At 33.2% G+C, this 12,013-nt stretch overlaps 1 long non-coding RNA gene across 1 annotated transcript; it reads right to left on the reverse strand.

Moving 5' to 3' along the window:
- Positions 1-9,181: 9,181 nt before the first annotated feature.
- On the reverse strand, positions 9,182-11,881 carry LOC144352610 (uncharacterized). Its single transcript, XR_013420631.2, has 2 exons — positions 9,891-11,881; positions 9,182-9,404 (listed from the first exon to the last, which is right to left on the reverse strand). It is a non-coding gene; the product is annotated as an uncharacterized LOC144352610 (long non-coding RNA).
- Positions 11,882-12,013: the final 132 nt, after the last annotated feature.

The following is a 12,013-nucleotide window of genomic DNA, read 5'->3' on the forward strand; positions in this document are numbered from 1 at the left end:
CTTGTAGTTTACAGCGTCAGTAATTTACCTTGTGTAAAGTATGTGCACTTGTGAAATAATATTGTTTTTTGGTGACAATAATTATTTTAAGAATTTCTTTATAGACAATACTGTGTGTTATTGTAATCGTCTCACTTGACTGTTCATATAACCTGGTATATTGAGGTGGCACTAACATTCTAGTCTCGCCCTGTCTTCTTTAAAAACCCAAATATAGAGCAGCAGTTGTAGTGGAACATTGCTGAAATGCAGTTTGGTTTCCATACAATGGGTTGAAGCCTGATATGTTAATGTAGTTATGGAATGATTTACGTACATGTAGCTTGTTATACTGAGTGCCACTTTTATTTGATTGTATGCATGCCTGCCTCAACTATTTGATTTGAATCAGACGTCAAGCTATCGTCAAATTGCATTCTAGCCATGCATAATTCAGTTACATCTCTCGGTCACAGGGATGTAGTCATTAAATACACAGGCCCATAGCTCACACTTTTGAATAGGGAGTTCAAAAACAACAATAATATATTTGAAGTGAAACATGCATTTTTGCCTTGCCCGTAGTGTGGTGTCAACGAAGGGTAAGGTATAGTAAGGGGAAGAATTTAGCGACATCGTCGTTGTCGGTGTGACTTGTGAGCGTGATAACTCAAGTCATTTTCACACGATCGGTTTCAAATTGATATATGTTATGTAGAAACATGCAACGATGGATAAGTTCGATATTGGTGCATTTTACTCGCATAATTAATGAGAGACCGCTACTGATTGGTTTTCTCTTGTGGGAGCGATAACTTTAATAATTTTTACCTGATCAGTTTCAAATTTATATATGTTATAAACAAACGTGTAAGGATAACTAAGTTCAATATTGGTGCACTTCACACAAGTAATTAATGACACAATTGTGGTGAAAACTTTTTTTAGTTAAAGAAAAGTAATTTTAATGTTTTCAAATTCAATCCCCCTAATCTGTATCAAGATTTAACCAGAAAATCCATGGTGTAATCGTTGTTTTGAAATCCTTTGGAAATTTCCATTTTTGTGTGTCTGCATATACATTTATCATCTTAGAACCAGTGCCATCATAAGTTCATTATAGGAAAATGCCTTTGTTTTTATCGTACCCGTACCATCAAAGATGGAAGGTATATAAAAAAAATTCTGTCGTTGTTGTTGTTATCGTCGACGTTAATAATTGTTATTGTGTGCACAATAACTTTACTAATTCTATTCCAAACTTCATCAAACTTAGTCACCTTATTCATCAGTATAAAGTCTTCCCTGAGTATGAACAACAGATGTCCTGTATGAAAATATCATGCAAAAATTGAGAAAATCTGATAAAATATTTTGACTGTTTCTACTTGACTGATCACTGGTGATTCAAAGGTCACTGATCTCATTGGAAATATGCATTGTTGTATATGTTCAATGAAGAAAATCATTTATCTTGTAATAATATCCTTGGTAATGTATCTCAGAATCCCATGGGAATACTATACTGGGTTTCAAAACCAAACGCTGTTGAGGCAGCCCGCACCCATAAGTCAATCTCACTGTCCCCGGAGTTGTCATTTGTAATGGTAGACCCAAGGTATGTAAAAGTAGCTACTTCAACAAGTGATGTTCCGTCCAGCGGGACACAAGGAGGAATGTGTGGCTTCCCAGGCGCACGCTGGTAGAGAACCTCCGTTTTCAAGGTCACCAGAGTTCAACTATGTTTACTCTAGTTAATATTTGACCTTTGTGTGAAGTCACTTTATGGTAATTAGATCTGTTCAAAGTTTATTTTCAAACACATTTGTCAACATGTGCTTGTCAGTTTATACTGTGAGCAGTGATCTTCTCAAATAGCTGCATTGGGTTAACTTTGTACAACTATATGTGTCATTTTATTTCCATTGTGTTTGTTTTTACTCCAGTTAACATTTGATCTTTGTGAGACGTCATTGTATGTTAATTAGATCTGGTCAAGATTTGTCGTCAATAACTGCTTGATAGTTTTACTCTGAGCTCGGTATTGACACTTTTACTGGTACGGCTTGGTACTGTTGTCAGTACAAACACATTCTTTTAGTTTACTTAGTTGGTAAAACATTATAAAATAGTATTCTACTGTAAGCATTTGTACTCAGTACTAGTCCTCGCTGTTCATTGAGAGTTACAAACTAAGTGTAATAATTTTTGAAAAGTTACTACTGTACAATGAGTTATGTCCTATAAGATAAGTCAAGTTAGCATATATAGTACTGTAAAATGACTAATTTTCACTGGGTAGTTGTTATTGTTCATTGAGCAATATTTGTTAATTTCCAGAATTTTAAGTTAAGTTTGCACAATTATATAAGTGTCATTCCAATATTATCATTATTTAGCCTCAACAGTACAGTAAACAAAAACATCTTGAAGTAAATAGTAAAAAATTTCCTTAGTCAGCTAATCATGTGGAATGTTGTTACCCATAAAGTTGATAATTTTATGGACCAAATAATACACAAACTTGACAGACTAACAAATCAAGGAGAAATATCTTCAAATGTAATGCAAAATAAAACACTATCTTGTCTGTTATGTGAATGGGAATCATTTATAATCCAGATGTATTTTGGTAACAACAGTTTTAATAGTGCAGCATGGTTACAGAAAAACAATAAAAGTAAAAATATTTAATCGTTTTATGGAAAATTATGCCCATGAGTTTCTTGTCAATATGTTTGACATATTAGAATAATATGACATAAACAGTAATAATATGCCAGTATATACTTTACAAAGTATATTTATGGGTATCTATAATAACACATAAATCAAAACAGTGTGCATATCAAAATGTTAGACTGTTTACTGTTTTACAACTTCCTATCACATATTCTAGTAATAGTGAACCAGTTTCTATTTCACATTGCCGTAATGATTATTGTAGCGAAGAAATAATACACGAATATTCATGTAGTCATTTCAATGAAGTTCATGACATTGTAAAAATCGTGACCAATCAAGTATTACCACCATACCTTGTTATACAGTTGAAAGATTTTTCGAATTTTGGGAATAAAATAGAGACACCTGTCTGTCAGTTATTCAATAAATTTAAACATATCAAAGTATGTTACTATGTTACTTCATACAAGTTATATGGTGTATTACATCAGTATAATCCATTACATTATTATGCCTGTATTAAAGCATCTGATAACTACTGATATAAATTGAATGATGATATCGTAACACTTATTGATATCAAAACAGTTTTAAAAAAACTGACTTACATGTTATTTTATCAGTTGATAGAAATAAATAGTAATTCTCATGAATCCACCAATTACAGCCCAGAATCATGTAAGATACTTAATTGGCAAGATTTGTCTATTTATGTGAAAGATCATGTTCAAATTGAGCTTGATGAAAGAGAGGCATGTGAAAGCTTATGTTATTGCTGGTAAGAGTTAATATACAAAACAATATATGAAACAGAAATGTGAAGACCGATGTTATCGTCAATCAGAATTATGAACAAAACAAATAAAGAGGCAAAATGTATCACAACTGGAGAAGTCATGATATTCAAAGAACAAATATAGAACAGTTGGAAAAGAAGAAAAATGCAATGAGATTAAAAAGAAAAAATATACTACAGCTTGAGCGTAATGCGAAGAGAAAATGTGTAGAACATTTAGCCAATTCTTGGTATTAACTGAACCATTTGTATTGACTATTCCCTCGCGGGCAATGTTTCAATAGTTTTGCTATGTTTTTTTTTAAAAGGGAAAAAAGAGCGAATTCCTTGATATCTTAGAGCTTTGCAACATACATTTTTATATTCTCGGTTTTAAATTCAATTGGCTTACTTCGTGTTACGTTGTTAAGTTGTTACATAACATCTTTAACTATTTTATCATTTTTGATAAGGGGTTCCTTAGTCGCCCCCCCCCCCCACACACACACACGCACACCCTAGATCCACTACGGCAAATTGTTGTACTCAACAAAAGACATATAACACGGGCTACACACACTAATACAATTAGTTGACTAAATTTGACTGATTTATAACATCTTGCCCATTTATAATAACTGTTTTTGATTGGCTGCTGTTTAGCCTCCCAACTCAATACCAGCCAATAAGAGCCGGCTTAACTTCACGGTTGATATTTAAAGCTCGTTGCCACCAAAATGCTCATTACTATGCAAGTCTGATAGTCAAGTTGTTTAAACAATGATAATTATTTTAATGAATACTGTTTGTTTTAATATGTACTAATCTACGATCATAATTATATCCAAAATTTAGGAGGTTCATGGAAAAAAATGTTTTTTGCTATCTAAATTCGGCAATGCGTTACCATGAAAGCATATTGGTTTCATCTGTTTATTCATGTGAGAAAAACTGACGTGAATTGGGGTATGGAAGGATGATTGTAAACACTATCAGTTTTTGCAATTATACATACTAAATTTGAGTGCAGTCACTGTTACTCATGAAATGTTCACAAGTGGCTACATGATATTACTTTTCTTTAGTTTAACACCATACAACATGAACTACGAAATAGATAAATCAAAATTATCTTAAATTTTTCAGGGATACATTGACCATGAATATGATGCTACCATGCAGAATTGATTGAGTCTCCAGTATTTATTGTGAAAAGACCATAATAAACGCCCCTTCAATGCTAATTAGGAAGATTCGTATTTGGAAATTGTGGGAGGGGTGTTCTCTGGTATTATTTTTACTCAATTCTGCATGACTAATTTTATTTTATTTTATTTCACCTTCAAAGGTTGTTGTCGTCGCCCAACGCATGCGCGAGATATGGGTCTCATACAATCAAAAATGGCGATTTTGACTATTGAGTAAACCAAAGAATACAAAGTGGACGGTTACAAACTTTAGGTAATTGTGTTAGTGATTGGAAGGCATCTGTAATTAGTGCAAAGTGACGCCCTGGTCAAAACTTAAAATTGCATTAGAAAAGGGCATTGGATTGTGGGAAAATCAATATTTATCAACACATATATTGCATATGCGCGGCGCAAACGAGTATCACCCTTTAATTTGTACAGCTTTTAAAAACTTGTTTGGGGGTACCCCAAATTTCTTGGTTGCTTAGCTACCATGCACGTTGGGGGGTCAAAATGACGTGGAATATTTTCCGGTCTGCAGAAATGCGCAGTTATTTTACAATACAAGCTTCCGTTTTTATCGATAATATTGATCTGTATTGTAGAAATCAAGTGTTACCTTGAAAACTTGCAAACTTCTCATAAAATATAGAAAAAGGTGTTTTATAATAAATTTATTCATAATACTGTAGGCCTCGGCCTCAAGGTATACTCATTGTAATTACATAACATGTTACAGAGGACAATGTCATTTTACAGTGACTGAAAAAGAACACGAAAATATGAAAAGAACATAAACTGTCAGACTGAAATAATTGTATTACGTTTTTTTGTGGCGAGAAAAATAAATTTAGAAATATTACGCAAGATTACTGCATTTTGTAATTGTAATAGTGATATAAATTTTTCGGGTGAGGGAAGTGTATAATAATAACTTGGGATGTATTTAGATCTCAACTCTTGGTAAAACGGACAGATAATGCAAACATGGTACTCGTCCTCTACACAATTGGTATTACATAAAATACAAACTCTTTCTGTGCGTGTATTATGGAATTTTCTATCAGTTTCATTACGTAGACAATGGGCAGAAATTCTTAGGCGACACAATTCTTCCCTGTAACAGTCTTTTTGGACTGTTTTAAAATAATTCTCTTGACCAAATATATATTTAAATTTTCTATAAAAGCACAGCTTCGGAAATAGCTCGAGTCCACTTTGCCAATTTTGAATATCAATGTCCAAGCATCGCTGTTTGAAAAGCTTAACAAAGTATTCAGAGTTCCCCACCCCTTGGTTGTACCATGCCTCACCCAGGCCATAAGAAAGAAGTAACATTTTTAAATTCAGGGCCCAACACTTTTTACCCCTTTCTGCTTCATGGTACTGAAACGTGTAACATAAATATACCAGTCTGTGTCGGGGTAATGATAAAATGCGAAGCAGTACTTAATAATCCTAATAAGTCTAAACGTCTTAATAGTAAACCTACCTAACTCCCCCATTATAGCCAAATTTGGTGCATTATGATAGACTTTCAATATAAATCGACAGAATTTGTTTTGTATAATTTCAACTTGATTGTGAAAGCCCCAGACTTCGCTAGCGTACATTAAAATTGGTAGGAATTTACCATCAAAGATTTTAAATGCAATATTTACATCAATACCGTCAAATTGCGAAATACTTTTCTTAATCGCAAACAACGATCCTGACGCTTTTTTGGCCAAACTAGACTGGGCGTAGTTCCAAGGCCCAGAACTCGACAATACTATACCCAAATAATTCTAATAAGAAACAACTTCTAGTTTATTTAAAAAGGTGTTTTACATACACTCAAAAATTAAAAATTAAATTAAATTTTGTAAATTAGCTCTGGGGACAACTCACGTATGTACATGTATTTTCAAAACTGATGCAAACAGGCTAACAGACGAACGTTAAACATAAAATGCATGAACAATTGCTCAGAACAATGAAATGAAAAGTACGTGATAATTATAGTACTGTGCAGTTTTAGTCTTGTGACAGCCTAGTAGATTCAATTGCATGTTACGTGGCAGAGGCTTGACAAGAGTATGGGTACATACGTTAAAGTGGGCCAATATTTAGGGCGGTAGATTATAATTACCAGAGATACAATTTGGTTGAGTATCTTTCTGCGAATAAATTATTGCGTTCGATTGAAACTCGTGGTCTCGTTTTACGTATCTTCTTATTTCTCTAATATAAAGTCACACAAACAGAACAAGTGCCTATTCCTTGCTAGGACGTCTCGGTAGTTGTTACCGTGACTTTCACTGCCGTAATCCTACACAATAGACGATGATGTCACAATTTAGCCTTAAAGGACACGTGACAGTCCAATATACTCGTCGCACTAACAATGTCTGACTGTCCTACACTGAGAAACCATGAACCTTTATATTAAGTGTGCTGTAGTCGTGTTTTATGGATCAGCAGACTCACTGCGAAGGGGAGTTAACGGCGGCAACATGTTTTTTTTTTATATTTATCTACATATTTTTGTTGCTATCTGGAGAAATTGGTTAAACAAAAATATTCTTTTACAAACGTTAGTCAAACGTTCAAGGAAGCACTTGAGAAAGTGTATCAGGAATTTTCCCTGCCAGCTGTTATTATTATTGTACGAGCAGTATTGGCTAAGGACGTACGATAACGTAAGATAACCTGAGATAACGTAAGATAACCTGAGATAACGGTGTAATCGCACAAATCCCCTCAGTTGAATTTTGATTTGTTATGTCCTTTATCGCGGTGAATTACTGTGCCATCTCACAGCATTTACAACAAATACGAAGCAAAGTTATAGATTTTTCTTGTAACTTTCGTTTTCTTTTACAATTAAAGTTAGTTTCAATTCGAACTTCCTCTTTCATTTTAAATTCGTTTTAACTATTACATTGTATTTTCATTTTCACTGACATTTTAAATAAGTCTTATTTTTAACTTTAGTTATATCATCTAATATTTAGATAATATAGTGTATCCATGGAAACCCAAATCAGTTCGTGAATTTGTGGCAAGCCATTGCAAATGTCCACCCCAGCTCTCCAAAAAAGCTAATATTCAGACAACCTAGTGAGCGTCTTCGAATAGTCGATATTGCATTATAATAAAATAAAATAAAAAAAAGTCAACACATGTCATCTCACCCAGGACACATATATTCCAGAAAGGATTGCCACAATCAGTCCCCATATTCTTTTTCTAGCTTATTATTATAAATATACTTTTTGTTAACAGCATGTACAATAATAGTGAGTTTAATAGATCAGTTGTCATTGGTATATTCAGAGAGAGTATCGACCAGGCAATGCAAAGACTGAGTGGGTATCTTCCAGGTAAGACTTGTCAATTGTCAATCAGGCGACGTGGTATGATGCAGTACTGCACTGCCTATAAGTCAAATTATAGCGGTGTGCCGTTTACGCATGTGCGTAGTGTTATGGGCGTGTCTATACGGAAATACGTAAGACATCAACTGTACTGTAGGAATGTTATACGATCATACAAACATAGCACTTGTACTACCGTCCCGGTCGGCCCAGGAATAAATATTGGCAACCCAAACTTAGATAATGTTTGGAACAATACACTTTCAACATTACTCTTGTAACTATACGATTTTTGAATCAGAATATAGATTGACATAGTAACCAGTAACAGTAACCGAACCAAAGTGAAAATTATGTAACGATTGTTGTTGCGCCTTTAAATATTATACGGAAAGATCAGTTTGTGGAAATGTGCAATACCCTCATGTATATGTACAATTTGGTGTAGTTTAATTGTGAAAATGTGTACATGAAACCCTTAAATGAATATATTTCTGGATTTATTTTAATATGTTTATGTGAAAAAAACAAACAAACTATATTTATGTGAAAATTTATGATGATCATGCTTAAAAATAAAAAAAAATATAAAAATAAAAAAATATGTAACTTAAAGTGAGTATTAATAAGTATTTTTTTCTACAGAAATGTGAATCAAATGCTTCATTAGAAGATATAATAGCAGGAAAATTAGAAGTAAATATATCTCACCCAGTGGCAATAAAATTTCCATAAAATTAAGCAAAACATTATTAGACAACGAAAGATTCACCTGTAAAGTAGTTGCACTTCATGTTGACGAGTGTCATACAATTGATCAGTGGTTGGTAATATATTAAAAATTATGCACATATAAAAGGATAGTAGATACAAACATATTCACTGAAATTTGAGAATTAATGATAATGCAAGTATCCTACATACCAAGTATCAAAGTAATTGGGTTGATTATAGTTTTTGTCACAAATTGAATAAATCAAATTCCAGTACATACCGAATTCCAGTCAATGAATAGATGTTTCCAAGATGAAATTTGAAATAGAGCATTAAATGATTTTTTTGACAGGTAGACAATGAACAATCCCTAAAACTACTCAGGCAATGTTATGACGTATACACATGTGTTGGTACACCAACTATGCCCATTTTTATAGTTTTGAATTTTCAGATTTCAAACGACAAAGCAATATATATTAATTTGTAAAGCGTAGTTTATTACATTAAAAACACTTTTTTTTTCAATCGTCCTCTACAAGTGTATCTCTAATTCAACAATTTTCACAGATGTTCGAACAGCATTCGACCAACTAAATACCATTCCCACATTTCTACACAGTCTTGTGTTAGCAGTCAGTTCTACCTTGTCATAAGATTGATTCTCTAAAATCATTACCGAAATGTCTTGGACAAGTGAATCTAGAAATAATAATAAGGTAAAATCCAGATAAACCAAATATTTATAATGAAAGAAAAAGCATCTAAACATTTATATTGCAGCATATTCTGAAAGTGTGTATATTCCAGAACTTAAAAGATTATTTCAGCAGGGATCTAATTACCCAGTGACACTTTGTTACATGTCACTGAGTTGATGCAGTGATGCACAAGCATGAGCTGTAAATATGTTTGGTCAACCTCATCGTGAAACCACACAATATGCTCTTCTCATCACAGCATGAAGTTGTTATTAATCATGTTATAGCTCAGCTGAAGCTGAGTAATCCAGTTTTGAGATTTGTATTCCATCTGTATGGGGTTTGATTCCCCATGTATATCTAGAGTGATCCATGGACAATGACAAGCGACATGAAAACGTATTGACGATTGTTTATGGCAAACAATGTTGTCAGTTTTTGGATTTGATATACTAATACTAATTTTATGCAACCATCCAAGTCTTACCTAGTTAAATCTTTGTAGTGTCTCTGTTTGTACATATTCAATCTGTTTCCAATACTATCACTCCTAAAATTTACAGTAGATCTTTATGTAAATATCAACACCAACAAATATTGCTTAACATGTGCTAGGCAATGTTGAAACAGGTTACGTTTACCTACAGATAAAAGATGCCATTTTTGTTAATATGGGACCAATATCTCACGCATGGTTGGCACAACTATCATCACCCTTTAACACTTTAATAAGGTATTAGGTTTTAAGAAATTAAAGCGTGGCTCCGCAATCCCAGGGATTGCACCAGTGCGTCATGGGTAATGTAATTCGCATGGCCCGCCCAGTTGTTCACATGGTACACAGCTTTGTTAACTCCGCAAGCTTACATCATGCATTACGCTATTATCAGATTTGAAAGGACCTATTGAATCGCGTTTTTTTTTATTTTACATAATAAAAACAACATAGGTTTATTACACTTATTTATTTGACAGATCTTCGAGAGTATATTACAACCGTATTAGCAACCACTAGACAAGTGCCCACCCCTAAAATGTGCACGATTTTATATCCAAATTCATGGAACCTTGTTGCTACTTGGTCTTTTCAATTTCTTTAGTTGAAGCATTGTGTAGTTGCCACTACTAAATACAATTACAAATATACGTGATCCATTCAAGAGGCAATGCTTACAACTTTTCAATTTATTGAGGATGGTTATTGGTATTATGACGTCATACAGTGCCGTTGAATAATGACATACAGCATTGTTCACGATTCTATGGTCGTACAACCAATAATACGCATACCTAATTGTTTCTTCTGAGACTGAGCTATGGATGAAATTTTGAAAAGTTTAAAAATATAATATTAGCCTCGTTCGAAATATTTGGTATTATGACTGTGTATTTTTCCTTCATATATTTCAATGAAGAGAACACGTTATATAGTACGTATAATCACGATCACAGGTGATCACTGTAACTCCAGAAAATGACAAATTAAACATCGATCAAAATTACTTCAAATTGACCCTTGAACCCTATAGAACCCAATCCCTGTATTTCATTACGCGGAAATTATTGAGATATAATAATCTCGGTCACGGTGAAAGTTACTTCATTTATTTACGTCATCATACAACTGCAATCACAAAATGCTACTTGAATCTGATTAAAATAAAATCCTAGTTTCAGCGCTTCTTTGTTGAATTTTATTGAATTGAATTTATTTGAATACATATTTAATTGTTTTTCATACATGGTATTTTATTTTTAATCGTTAAAGTCCGTGTTTGGCGATAGATCACAAAATAGTACGTAATGAAAAACAACAACAATGACTTTCATGGAATAAAATTAACTATGAAATTTTGAAAAAAACGCGGCATACAATATAATATCCGATTTTAATCACTTTGATCAAAACAGAAATCAAGATGTTAAAAAATAGGTAACAATAGGTAACGCGGTTACACGCCGCAATCTGCCGCGTATATTGATTCGAATCCAATCTTAAATACGTGCACGTGGTATGAGTGTCTCACTGCAAGCTACCACGTTTGTTGATTAGAATATTATTTAAAATGCGTAATGACATGTATCGGGCTACTGTCTGAGTGCATACTTTGAGGTATCCTCGTAATAACCTTATTATTATACATCCTTTCCACCCAAGAATACATCATGAGAATGCCGAAATCGAAAATGTTTAGAATCCGCGAACTTCTTTGTGTGGACTCCGGTCAAACCCTGATGGCAGCCATGTTTGTTTTTATTATTATTCCTAATATGGTAGGATAAAAATAGTCAAATATGATATGATTAATATGAAATACGTGCGTACTATACAGGTAGTTTGTTTTATTTTATACCCGGTATTTGTAAGCAAGTTGAAAGGTAAATAGTTTTGGCGTCAAAATAAATAACAGTGATAACATCGTCTTCTATAGATTTCTAAATACATATTTAAAATAAATGTACTAATCCATGAACACAAATTTATAACAAATATATAACAAATTATACGTACGCTGACAAAACAACTTGCACTACAAGGATAAATCGGCGGATTGGAAGATGGACTTCAAAGACATACGTATAATGTTGTAAGTTTTGTTTCTGAAAGAG

Source organism: Saccoglossus kowalevskii, chromosome 6 (genome assembly GCF_978046115.1).
Source record: "Saccoglossus kowalevskii chromosome 6, keSacKowa6.1, whole genome shotgun sequence".
Taxonomy (NCBI): domain Eukaryota; kingdom Metazoa; phylum Hemichordata; class Enteropneusta; family Harrimaniidae; genus Saccoglossus; species Saccoglossus kowalevskii.